This window comes from Primulina tabacum, chromosome 9 (assembly GCF_025594145.1).
Source record: "Primulina tabacum isolate GXHZ01 chromosome 9, ASM2559414v2, whole genome shotgun sequence".
Lineage (NCBI taxonomy): Eukaryota > Viridiplantae > Streptophyta > Magnoliopsida > Lamiales > Gesneriaceae > Primulina > Primulina tabacum.
In genome coordinates this window covers 5,229,069-5,242,620 of record NC_134558.1, presented here as the reverse complement: position 1 = coordinate 5,242,620, position 13,552 = coordinate 5,229,069, and the positions used below count along the sequence as shown (strand labels likewise).

Genomic DNA, 13,552 nt, shown 5'->3' with positions numbered 1-13,552 from the left:
CTTCCATTTTCACCAATTAACCGCATGACCAACAAGAAAACATAAATTATGCTAAAACAACACAAAATGCATGAAATCTAAATGATAAATGCAACACAACGAGACACAACACGATAAGAAAAACAAGTAAAATCCACTTATATCAGCCAGCTCGAGCCAAAACCTAGCCAACCCATCTAGGGACCCGTAATACCAAGCCCGGCCCGTAAAACCAGCCCTGGCCCGCTCAAAAACCTTCTAGAAAGTCACTCAAACTAGCGCACAAGGATGAACTCTTGTATAAAAACTCCTAGTGACTCTAGGACCCTTCCAGCCCTTAACCACCGAACCCTACCTGACCCTAGCCATCCCTGGACCACGCCTAGACCGGACCCAAGCCTAGCCCAGCCCCTGACCCAAGCAGCGAAGCTTCTGAATCAAGGACAGCAACCTGCGCCTCTCCCTGGCTCCCTGCGTGCATGCGTGATGCTTCGCGTAGACTCTTGCTTGAGCCACCACGAGCCCTGACCCTTCCTACCCCTCTCTGGACCGTCCCAAGCCATCACCCAGACCACATAGCCCAGCCATCAACCGAGCCATTCCCCTGAAAATCTCGGCCGACCACCATCACCATACGGGAAGAGTCCTATGCAGCGTGGACTCTTCCCTAGCCTGGTACACGAGTCCTAGCCATGCTAAGACTCTTCCTAGGACCTAGCCACGTCCAAAACTAGCCCTCCTAAAGACCTGGTTGAGCCCCTATGCCCCATGTATAAAAACCGAACCCATGAAGACAACCCAATCTCTCGGCCCTTACTGTAAGTTTCCTTTCAGATTTAAGAATGATAGTGTCTTGATTGCAGCGTTATTAGTGCATCCTAGGACCTTTAAAATCATATAAATCATGCCCCTAACAAGTCCTAATCATGGCAGCCCATTCTAGCCCATAAAAATCGTGAATTTGCATAAAAAATCTCATGTTTCCCCATGTGTGCATGCATTATTCCGAAAATACTTAAAAGTAAATCCATGTTCTTCATGCATACAATAATTAAAATAATAATATGATATGATGGATGAGAAAAGGAGATGTATAGCGTGCCTTTGCGTTTTAAACGCACGATAAAAAAACGTTGACGATTGAAGAACGACGACGAAGAACGATGCTTGAAAACTCTAGCAAACTTTGATGCTTTCTTCTCCAAACTCGTGTGTGCCGTGAGTGTGGTGGGAGAAAAGAGTCATATTAATTGTTTTAGGGTGAGGGAGGCGTGGGATATATTAGGGCGTGGCGTGGGTTTTGGTTTTATATAATAATTAAAACACTAATGAAAGCTTAGGCCCATTAACTAGGTTAGTTAGGCCCAATAAACCTATTAGTGCTTAGTAAAATTATTTTGTTTAATAAAGTTTGTGAAGTTAATAGCCGGGTTGTCAAAACGTTCGTATTTTTGTTAAAAATCCAACAACGATAAAAATTATGCCCCGGCGTATAAAATCACCTCAAAACCCCTTATTTTCAAAAATAATAAAAAGCATCACCCTTAATTTAAATAATTAAAAACAATTAACCAATAAAAACATTTTCTATTTTTCAGCCATCGGTCTCCGTTCCTCGATCGCAACTCGAATAACCTTTAAAAATATATTTTAATGCAATCATGTAGAAAAATATATTTTAAACATGTAAATATGCACAACATATTTAATTTATGTAATTAAAACGATTAATTGAAATGCACAAAGAATTTAATAATTTGCGCATGTGGTTCACGTGGACCTTAAATTTTCAGGGCGTTACAATCTTCCCCCCTTAAATTGAATTTCGTCCCCGAAATTCGCTTATCCTTCATAATCAAAAGTTTAGACTTATTTCTAGTATCCCAAAACTCCACGCTTCCGCTGCGCTACTCTGATAAAACATAAGTAGTATAATGTCCTTACGTCTCCTTGATCCCAATTAAATTTTTCCTTCTAAATCCTTATTTGCAAATCGCAACTTAAAAGACCCATAATGACTTAGTGTTGTTACTATTATAACCTCGAATTTCAACTTTTCTTAAAATTCCCTATAATAAAAGATGGATCAACATATTTATTATATATTATTTTCCTTATTTTATACCCAAAATTCTCATGAACTTATAAGATTTCAATTTTAAAATCCCAAACGCGTCCGCTAACGCTTAGATTTTCAAACCTAATATTGTTTCATCCTTAAAAACCCTTGATTAGCATTCCTTACAACCTTATAACCAAATTATCTCAAGGTTTAAAATATTCTTAAAAAGTTTAAATCCTCAAAATTCTTATCATTTAACCCATTCAATTATCGCTTATTGCTAAACTAGTCCCCAAATTCCTTAGCAATTGCAAAATAAATTCTTAATTTTCTCAAAAATTATCTTAATTGGTCCTTAATTTCAAAAATCCTACGATTAACCCATAAGTTTTTGGCATTCTTATTCCCTTCTATAGGTTTCCCATAACATAAATTTCGAAAATTTAAACTTACTTACCCAAAAATCAATTCTTATAACCAATCTTACCTTTCATCAAAACTTAAAATCCCAATTTATACATTTCTGTACTCCCAAAGTCGTTACGAATCCTCGAATCATTATTACTTATGAGTAATTCCCAAAAATTAATTCAACTAGTAACCACGAATCATAATATTTTCTTAGAAAATCTACGTGTTCCAAAGCATTCATAATATTCACGATTAACTTATAGCCCAAAAAGTAGAACCTCAATACTAAAACCCAAAAATCAACATCGTCCAATTCCACCACCAAACCACATTCGTTAAAATCAAATAATTTCTTATTTCATATCGTATCACGTATAAAAATTCCAAAGCATATAAATCATATATCCTCATAAAGCAATTAAACATGTGACATAAACATCTAATTCATATAATTATGCAAGTAACATCATACTGAATCATATAAAGCATGTAAAACTTACAACTTTGAGGCTTGAGGACTGATCTTCCCGGCGCTGATGGTGGCACAACCCTTTACAGGACCTTTGCTATGATACCAACTGAAACGTCTGCCTTTCTTAATTGCTTTAAAGTACTAGAATTTTTTTTTAAAACACTCAATTTTCAGCCATGTACATTTACCACATGAAAATATTTTATCCTTTTAATAAAAAAACATTATTCATCTAACATTTTTAAAGTCAAGTGCAATAATCATAAAATGAAATCGTCAACTGTTTTACCAAGCCTAAAAAGCAATAAGTTTGAAAAGTATAGTCCATACTAAACCTCTCAAAAATATCTCAAAAGCATAAATAAATAGTCTTAAAATCTTTAACATAAATCATGATTCATAAATCGTAAATACGGAAAAAGTAGAAGCGCTGGTCCTTGGGTTGTGTGCGCCTTCGGTCCAGTCAAATCATCCGTCAAGCCCACCCTCAACCTCACATGCATCCATCACACCTAGTGAATCAACAAACCATAATCTTTATAACAAATAATACGTAATACAGTCAACATATAACAGAAAAATACTTGTACTTAAAATATCGTTTTCATGAAGATGCATAAACTTCAAACATGAACATTTTCGTAAACCTTTTTATGATGCATGAACCTTAAATAGAAACATTTTCATAATGATGCATCAACTTTAAGTATAAACATTTTCATGACATGCATCACACAAACCTTAACATTTTCCTTTCTTTTTCCTCAACATGACATAACATAAAACATTTTTCATGATCATAAACATTTTTCCTTTTTCTTTTCCTTTGTTGAATTCAAATCGTTAATTGTGACTTTCCTTAAACCTAAAAAGTCGATGGGTCCATCTACATGAAACCGCAGTACTGGACGGCGGGGGACACCAGGAACACTCTCACCGGTCAACTGGACCCTGGCCTATCCTCTTTCGAATAGAATACGATCGTCGGGCTCCCACTGGGACCGTCACCCTCACGATATCTCCAACATTAGCGAATTAGTCACAATTACTTCACTTCCTTCAATGTTTACATTCTCATTACTTTAAAAAATCATGCATAACATATAATTTTTTGTTTTTGAAACCAAGCATGCAACATGTCTTTTAAATGTCTTCCTTAAATCATAAAAATCCCATAGACATTTAAAAATCATAATTTAATCATGAACATTTCATAAACATTTAAAAATAATCATAATATCATAAAAACAGCATTTACGGCACTGCCATGACGTTTACTAATTTCTAGGTGTAAAAAGACCGTTTTACCCCTAGACGTAAAATTTCCCGTTGTTGACATTTTCTTGAATTCATTGACTCTAACATGTCCCAAATAATTATTTAAACCTACATGAATTTTCCCATATTTTTATTTAGCCTAAATCGAGAACTTTTAAATTAATCTTTAAATAAGACGTATTAATGCTTTTTAATTCCGAATTAAACTAAACCTTAATATAAAAATCCCAAATTAAAAACTTAGAATTTTAATAATTATTTAAGCTTAAATCTAATTTTTCATAATTTTATTCCCCTTAAAACTATGTGTTTCAAATAATTCGTTAATTAGCGTTTCGTGTGGCGATTAAATCCCGAATAAATCCAAAACTTTTTATTTCGATCCCAAATTTTTAACATAACGTTTTTTAGATTTATTCTACCATTCCAAGTCATGAGCCACCCCGTGGACCCATGGATTCAATTTTACTTCTTTAATTTTCATTTTTGACACCCTATCGAACACACCGAGCCATCTCCTAATTTACTCGAGCCACGCCCGAGCCACCTCGAGCCAAAACCTAGCCAACCCACCTAGGGACCCTCCTGACCAAGCCCGGCCCGTAAAACCAGCACTGGCCCGCTTAAAAACCTCCTGTAAACTCACTCAAACTAGCGCACAAGGATGAACTCTTGTATAAAAACTCCTAGTGACTCTAGGACCCTTCCAGCCCTTAACCACCGAACTCCACCTGACCCTAGCCATCCCTGGACCACACCCAGGCCCGACCCAAGCCTATCCCAGCCCCTGACCCAAGCAGCGAAGCTTCTGAATCAAGGACAGCAACCTGCGCCCCTCCCTAGCTCCCTGCGCGCGTGCGTGATGCTTCGTGTTGACTCTTGCTCGAGCCACCACGAGCCCTGACCCTTCCTACCCCTCTCTGGACCGTCCCAAGCCATCACCCAGACCACATAGCCCAGCCATCAACCGAGCCATTCCCCTGAAAATCTCGGCCGACCACCATCACCTTACGGGAAGAGTCCTATGCAGCGTGGACTCTTCCCTAGCCTGGTACACGAGTACTAGCTATGCTAGAACTCTTCCTAGGACCTAGCCACGTCCCCAACTAGCCCTCCTCAAGACCTGGTCGAGCCCCTAAGTCCCATGCATCAAAACCGAACCCATGAAGACAACCCAATCTCTCGGCCCTTACTGTAAGTTTCCTTTCAGATTTAAGAATGATAGTGTCTTGATTTCAGCGTTAATTAGTGCATCCTAGGACCTTTAAAATCATATAAATCATGCCCCTAACAAGTCCTAATCATGGCAGCCCATTCTAGCCCATAAAAATCGTGAATTTGCATAAAAAATCTCATGTTTCCCCATGTGTACATGCATTTTTCCTAAAATACTGAAAAATAAATCCATGTTCTTCATGTATACAGTAATTAAAACAATAATATGATATGATGGATGAGAAAAGGAGATGTATGGCGTGCCTTTGCGTTTTAAACGCACGATAAAAAAACGTTGACGATTGAAGAACGACGACGAAGGACGATGCTTGAAAACTCTAGCAAACTTTGATGCTTTCTTCTCCAAACTTGTGTGTGCCGTGAGTGGGGTGGGAGAAAAGAGTCCTATTAATTGTTTTAGGGTGAGGGAGGCGTGGGATATATTAGGGCGTGGCGTGGGTTTTGGTTTTATATAATAATTAAAACACTAATCAAAGCTTAGGCCCATTAACTAGGTTAGTTAGGCCCAATAAACCTATTAGTGCTTAGTAAAATTATTTTGTTTAATAAAGTTTGTGAAGTTAATAGCCGGGTTGTCAAAACGTTCGTATTTTTGTTAAAAATCCAACAACGATAAAAGTTATGCCCCGACATATAAAATCATCTCAAAACCCCTTATTTTCATAAATAATAAAAAGCATCACCCTTAATTTAAATAATTAAAAACAATTAACCAATAAAAACATTTTCTATTTTTCAGCCATCGGTCTCCGTTCCTCGATCGCAACTCGAATAACCTTTAAAAATATATTTTAATGCAATCATGTAGAAAAATATATTTTAAACATGTAAATATGCACAACATATTTAATTTATGTAATTAAAATAATTAATTGAAATGCACAAAGAATTTAATAATTTGCGCATGTGGTTGCGTGGACCTTAAATTTTCGGGGTGTTACAAAATATGGCGTGCCTTTGCGTATTTAATGCACGATTATTCGTTGACGATTGCGAAGAACGGGGACGACAAAAAAATTTGTGAGGGTATGTGGCATGAGTTTTGTGTAGGGTTTGGGGTGTTTTAACATATTATACAGTAATTAAATCCTTAATTAAACTTAGGCCTATTAAGCATACAAATTAGGTCAATTAGTTCTTAACTAGAATTTAATTAAAATATTAAAATAGTTTTGGTAATATAAGTTTGTGAATTTATTAGCCGGGTTGCCAAAACGGTCGTATTTTTGTTGAAAATCCAACACAGATAAAATTTACGTACCGGCGTATAAAATCACCTCAAAACCTCGTATTTTCAAAAATAAGAAAAAAGTCACCCTTAATTTAAATAATTAAAAACAATTATTTAATAAAAAATTTCTATTTTTCAGCCCTCGATCGCCGTTCCTCGATCGCAACTCGAATAACTTTTAAAAATATATTTTAATGCATATGTAGAAAAATATATTTTAAACATGCAAATATGCACAACATAATTAATTCATGCAATTAAAACATTTAATTAAAATATAAGAGAATTTAATAACTTGCGTGCATGTGGTTCGTGTGGACATTTAAATTTTCGGGACGTTACACTTTAAAATAACAACGTCCTTGTGAATTGTTTTCTCTGAAAACCACGGCGTGCAAGAGTGCAAAAGTGAGCACCCGCCGAACGTCCAAGCAAAAATTCAAGAGACAAAAGTCGAAGTGTTGAAGGAAAGACTTTCCTTAGCTTTTTTCTCTTATTTATAATTTCCTCGTCTACGAGATTTTATCTTCAAAAAAGAAATCTACAAGATATGGAATCAAGAATTTTATTAGAAATAAACTCTTTCAAAAAATTTTTATCATAAATATTATATTTAGAAAAATAAAACCATTAATTAATTGTTTAACGGAATCTTACATATAAGAAAATTAAATTTAAGAAAAATATTATTTCAAGAAATAAATTATAGCTCGAAAACCAATATTACTTTTCGTTCACAGTTACCTGCGATATTTAGTTATCATAATTACTATTTATTTGAATATTTTTCTAAAAACAAAAAATGACAAATTTGCAAAGTATTGGCGCAAAAAATTAAATGCTAGCTTTTTCAAAACATTTATTTATTGAAAATTGTTTGAAACCGTGTATGAAGTTTTACCTAAAAAAACTTGTAGTCGAATATCATCCCGTGTCCCGATTTCCGGAAAATCAGAAGTCCATTCTTGAGAAAAAATCAATTCGCCATCAATTATGTGAAGTGTGAAAATGATGCTGTAACGTCGCAAAATTGTGTATGCAAGAAAATGATGTTACTTCGATTATTGTATGTTTTATTATATTTGAGTTTCATTATTTTTAATTATAATTATAAGTAAAATAACAGGTGCTCAATATTCAGTTGGTGGTCGGAGAAGAACTCCTTTCATCTTTTGAGAAGGAAACTATTTTGCTTTGATGCTTTCGTCTAAGTTTCTTTTTGGCTTTTTATTCTTTTTATTTTTGGTCCTTTGTATTTTTGCATGTTTTATAATTTTATACATTTGTTTGGAGTACATATGCCATGTTTTTTTCTCCATTTTTATTTTTTTTTTGGATGCTCCTTTAAAGTTATTTCTTGGAAATTTGTGTTATTGCATCATATGCTGGGTGGAGCCGTGATTTAAAATTATCTGGGATTCACTCCGATCCGTGTTAGACAATAATATGCTTGAACATTGGATTAAAATTGAACCAAACTTTCTAAATTCGAATTAACTTAACGTTTTCCGACAAACTGAACTAACTGAAATTTACTACAAAAACCAAACGTATCAAACCGAAAAAATCAATTATTTCTGCCAGTAATTGAATTAACCGAACTTTCAATTTTTTTTTAAAAAAGTCAAGTTTTAATTATAAAATTGTAATTTAAAAAGTGAATTAAAAATAAAAAAATTTATTTATTAAACAAAATATATTTTTAAGTATGTTTTTATTATCCAATAAAATTTTATTAGAAATTTATAATATTTGTATTCTTATAAACTTTATTAGAAAATTTAATAATATTAATTTTTTATATAAAATATTGGTTTGTTCGGTTAATCAAAAGTTTATATTAAAAACAAAAACCGAACTAACTGATATTTTAGAAACTAAAACCGAACTTCCGAATAAACCCACCGAATTTTCAAACTAATTCAGTTCTGTCGGTTATTTTAATTGAAACCGATATTTTGCCCATCCCCATATTGTAATTGATGTATGTCTCTTCCTTGTCCATGTCTATTCTGTTGGTTTAAATATAACTTGAACCTAACTAGAAAACTCGATCATCCGAAAAAGTTAAAACAAATAATTATTTTCCAAATCTCATAATTATTTTCCAACATAAATAATTCTCATATGTTACAACCAAATAATTATTTTTCTCAAAATTTGCAACAGTAGATTTATAAGGTAAAAATTTAAACTTGAAAATTAATATATACATCATAATTCAATATTATCGTAACTCAAATAATCACAAACTACATACTCGACATAATTTTATAGTCAAATTTTACCTCAAATTGCATAATTTCTGAACTTAAAACAATAAATCAACTAATAGACGGAAAATAAGTATGATTTATGAGATTATTCTATTTTTAATTTTTTTAACATGACACTGCAAAAAATAATAAAAAATTAGAATTAATAATTTTATTTTAAAAAAATAGGTGGGATGGAACCCAGCTTAGGCTATCTCCAACCCATAAATCTATTTTAGTGCAGTTTCTGCACCAAATATAACATTCATCTCCAACCCATTTACTTCAAATCTTACACTAAAAAATATATTCCTAGAATATTCTTTTTGTTTACTATTTATTTATAAATTTAACAATATAATTATAATTAATGTTAACATTAGTATTATAATTATAATTTTATTTTTATTAATAGCTAAATTTATTTATTTGATTCTTATGTATAGTAACTCTAATATTTATAATACGAATTAATACAAATGCTTCATTATTAAACTTGACATAATTTTAATACAGATTTTATTTTTAGAACTTAATATGAATCCAAATTCAAACATCTGAACAACTATATTCCTCCCACAAATGATCAATTAAAGCATTTCGTAGTGTATAGTGAGCATCTTTGTCTTTTATCATTTTATATCGAGCGAAAAATTCTTGAAATCTGATATTCTCATCGACAAGCATTTCTACATCCGGAGTTGGTGCTTGTGCTTCTCTCATATCTTCAATGGGTGCGCTAAGGTCACGTTCATCTTCGATAATCATATTATGCATTATAATACATGCTGTCATTATATCATGTAAATGATGTTTCTTCCAAGCACGTGCTGGAGATGTCACAATCGCAAATCGAGATTGGAGAACACCAAATACACGCTCCACGTCTTTTCTACAGGATTCTTGTTTCATTGCAAAATATTTCTTTTTTGGACCGTGTGGATCGTGGATAGATTGTACAATAGTTGACCATTTAGGATAAATACCATCAGCCAAGTAATATCCTGTATCATATTCTTTTCCTCCAATTGTATAATGAGCTCGAGGGGCAATACCTTGTGCGATGTTGGAAAATAGATTGGACGATCCCAAAACATTTATGTCATTATTGGATCCGTGCATACCAAAATATGCATGCCATATCCAAAGGTCGTAGTCAGCTACTGCTTCTAAAATTATTGTTGGAGAACCACTACGACCTGCATATTGACCCGCCCAAGCCGTTGGAAAATTTTTCCACTTCCAATGCATGCAATCAAGACTTCCCAACATTCCAGGGAATCCGCGTTGTTTACCAATATAAAGTCACCTAGCAACATCATAGGCAGTAGGAGATCTCAAGTATCGCTCAGCAAAAACTTCCACCACGGCTCGACAAAAGCGTTGCATGCATTGAATTGCAGTGGACTCTCCAATTTTGATATATTCATCCGTAGCATCCGCAGGTCATGCATAAGCTAAAATTCGCAAAGCAGCAGTTGTTTTTTGAATAGTTGATAGCCCGAGACGCCCCACACTATCACTTCTTTGTGTGAAGTAAATATCATGATTCTTTACTTCATCAACTATAAGAAGAAAAAGATTTCGAGACATTCGAAATCTCCGTCGGAACATTGCTTCGTTATATCTTGCGTTATCGGCAAAGTAATCGTTGAACAGATTACGGTCGGCAATTTCCTGATCACGGTGAATTACTATATGACCTGGTATTGAACCTCCGTGTGTGACTTCTTGCTCTTGGTGGATAATGTAGGTAGCAACCAACTGTTGATCTTGTGCTACAATATTCAATATTGCATTTCGTGTATTATCCAAATTCTCAAAATCATCCATCCAATTAATAGGTGTTTCATCTTCATTATCAGACAATGAAGATGAACTAGAGGATGATGCGTTAAATTGGAAATGAGAATTCATTTTCAAGTTTGTGAGAGAGTTGGATATTGCGTCGCATTATATAATAATTTATCAAAAAATATCACCGTTGGATGAGATTGTCTTATCAGTATTATGCTCGTTGGATGAGATTACATTTAATCTTGCCCGTTGGATGAGATTACAATCTTATCATCATCTTGACCGTTGGATGAGATTGCCTTATCTACAATCTGGCCGTTGGATTGGAGTGTGCAATCTACAACCTTATCAGTATTATGACCGTTAGGATGAGATTACATTTGATCATGCCCGTTGGATGATATTACAATCTTATCTTTTTTTACTATAAGTAAAATATATCCGATTCATGAGATCACCACATCTTTAATTTTCATTCCAATCAAATCTTTATTCCAAGCAATTCAATGGCTTCAAATTCTAGAACTGCTTCATACAATGTCGAAGAAGACAGAGTCTTATGTCATATGTATCTTGATATATCCCAAAATCCTATAATAGGTATCAATCAATCCAAAGATCAGTTTTGGACTCGTATCGAAGAAGCTTACAACATCAGCAAACCAAACAATCTACAAGTACGTAACAAAAGATCATTGCAGTGTCACATGAGAAATATACTCCGTGAAGTTGGAAAACTAAGGGGATTCATTCGTCAAATTGAAACTCTCCGCCCAAGTGGCTCATCAGAAGAGGATATTGTAAGTATTTCTTATTCAACTATTTATTAAATTACAAGTTTAATTTCTTATAAGATAATAGTTGGATATTTTCGTACAGTTAAATCGAGCAAAAGATTTGTTCATGCAAGATGCTGATTTTAGTAAAGGCTTCAAATATGATCATGTGTGGTATATTATGAAAGATATGGAGAAATTCTCGAGTGACATCAATCCAATGAGCGCACCAGCAAGAATGCATGTCACAAGTTTGGACTCGTCACAGTCAGATAGCCAAACACCAAATACTCCAATATCAGGTTCTCCTGGATTACCTCCGTTTTCAATTAATTTAAGTAGTGATGAAAATGCAGGCGGCACTTCATCGCAGAGACCTCTTGGTGTTAAAAAATCTAAACTAAAGAAAAAAAGGGACGACAATGTGTTGGAATTGATATCTACAATGAAAGAAGGGCATCGCGATCTTATAAATGTATTACAAAAAGAATCCACTGAACTTCAACAAAGTTATGAGATGAAACTCCTATCATTGCAAAATGAGCAGCTCAAATTAGCAAATCAACAAAAAAAAATTGAAACTAGACAACAACAAATAGCATTAGCAACCTTCAAAAGGAGAATAAAGTTTTGTACATGGATCTAAGCACGATAGGTGATCCTAAAATGCGCGAAATTGTTCCAAAAGAACGAGCCAAAATTTTGAAAAAAAGAAATGAAGAACATGGACAACACGAAAATGACACATTTGGGAAATATTTTGGTGATTTTGGAGGATCGGGATCTAATTTAGGAGATTATTGATCATCTACATTGTTTGTCATTTTAATGTTTTTATTCGCATTGTTATCTTTGTAATTTTCAATTATGTATTATCTTCGAATTTGTATTCCAATTATGTAGTATCTTTGTATTTTGTATTTCAATTGGGTATTGTAATTTTAATTTCAAAATTTTGCTGTTGGTTTTTCTGATAATTTATCAATTATATATTTACGAGAGTTCAAAATGTCAAAAATAATAAAAAACTTGAAATATTTTTATAAATTTTCTAATATAATTATAATTAAATTTTTTGTGTTTTAATTTTTATTATGAATTATATAATATTATTATTAAAAATATTTAATATATATTTATATTAATTAAAAAACAATAAAAAATTTAAAAAAAAATAAAAAAGGCCCAAACCCAGCGCCAAAATGGCGCTGGGCTTCTCCTCTGCGCCAAATTTGGCGTAGAGGAGGGAGGCTGCGCCATTTTGGAGAAATGACGCAGCCTCCGTTGGAGTAGAATCCCTGCGCAGGGTTGGAGATGGCCTTAGCGCTCAAGGGTAGCTCCACCCTTGATCCTATGTGTTTAAATTCAAGTCTCATGACCCATTATGTTTATTTTACCACGATTGAATCACAATCGTTATTATTTTGTGTACACTAAATAAATTTTCGAAATAACGTAGTAGTTTGCAATCCAAACTAATAAAGCAAACTGCACTTAGAGTTGTCAAACGGGTTTGAGCGCCCTACCTTGGACCTCTAGAAAACAAGATGAGTCATGATGGACCGCCTCGCCAACTTAGCTGTAGGGGTGGGAAATGGTCGGTTTGGTCCGATTTTACTCTACAACGATTCGGTTTCTCGGTTTTGAATATCTCTAGTCCAAAACCAAACCATTTTATTACGGTTTGGTTCTTTTTTTTGTAATATGGTTCGGTTTATACGGCCAGTTATATACGGTTAGCTAAAATTTATTAAGAAATAAATTTATACGTCACTTTATACTAATTAACCATGTAAACACGGAAATGCATGAATCCAACGAAATATACAGTAATAAGAATGATAACAAGGTGTCAACCTGCTCGAATGGAACACCAATGATCTTACGAAAAAATTAAAGAAATATATACATAACAGAAAAGAAAGAAAACGTCGACTGATGAGTGGTGAGAAAGAAGAAAAAACAATCGGATTGAAAATTAAGAGTTAATTATACTAAGTTCCTAAATCTTAATAGGCACATTATACATAAAAATTCTTATACTTAAAAATAATA

The 13,552-nt window shown here is 33.7% G+C and overlaps 1 pseudogene; it reads right to left on the bottom strand.

Annotated features, from left to right (window-relative positions):
- Positions 1 to 9,473: 9,473 nt before the first annotated feature.
- LOC142556883 (uncharacterized) lies at positions 9,474 to 10,841 on the bottom strand (annotated as a pseudogene).
- Positions 10,842 to 13,552: the final 2,711 nt, after the last annotated feature.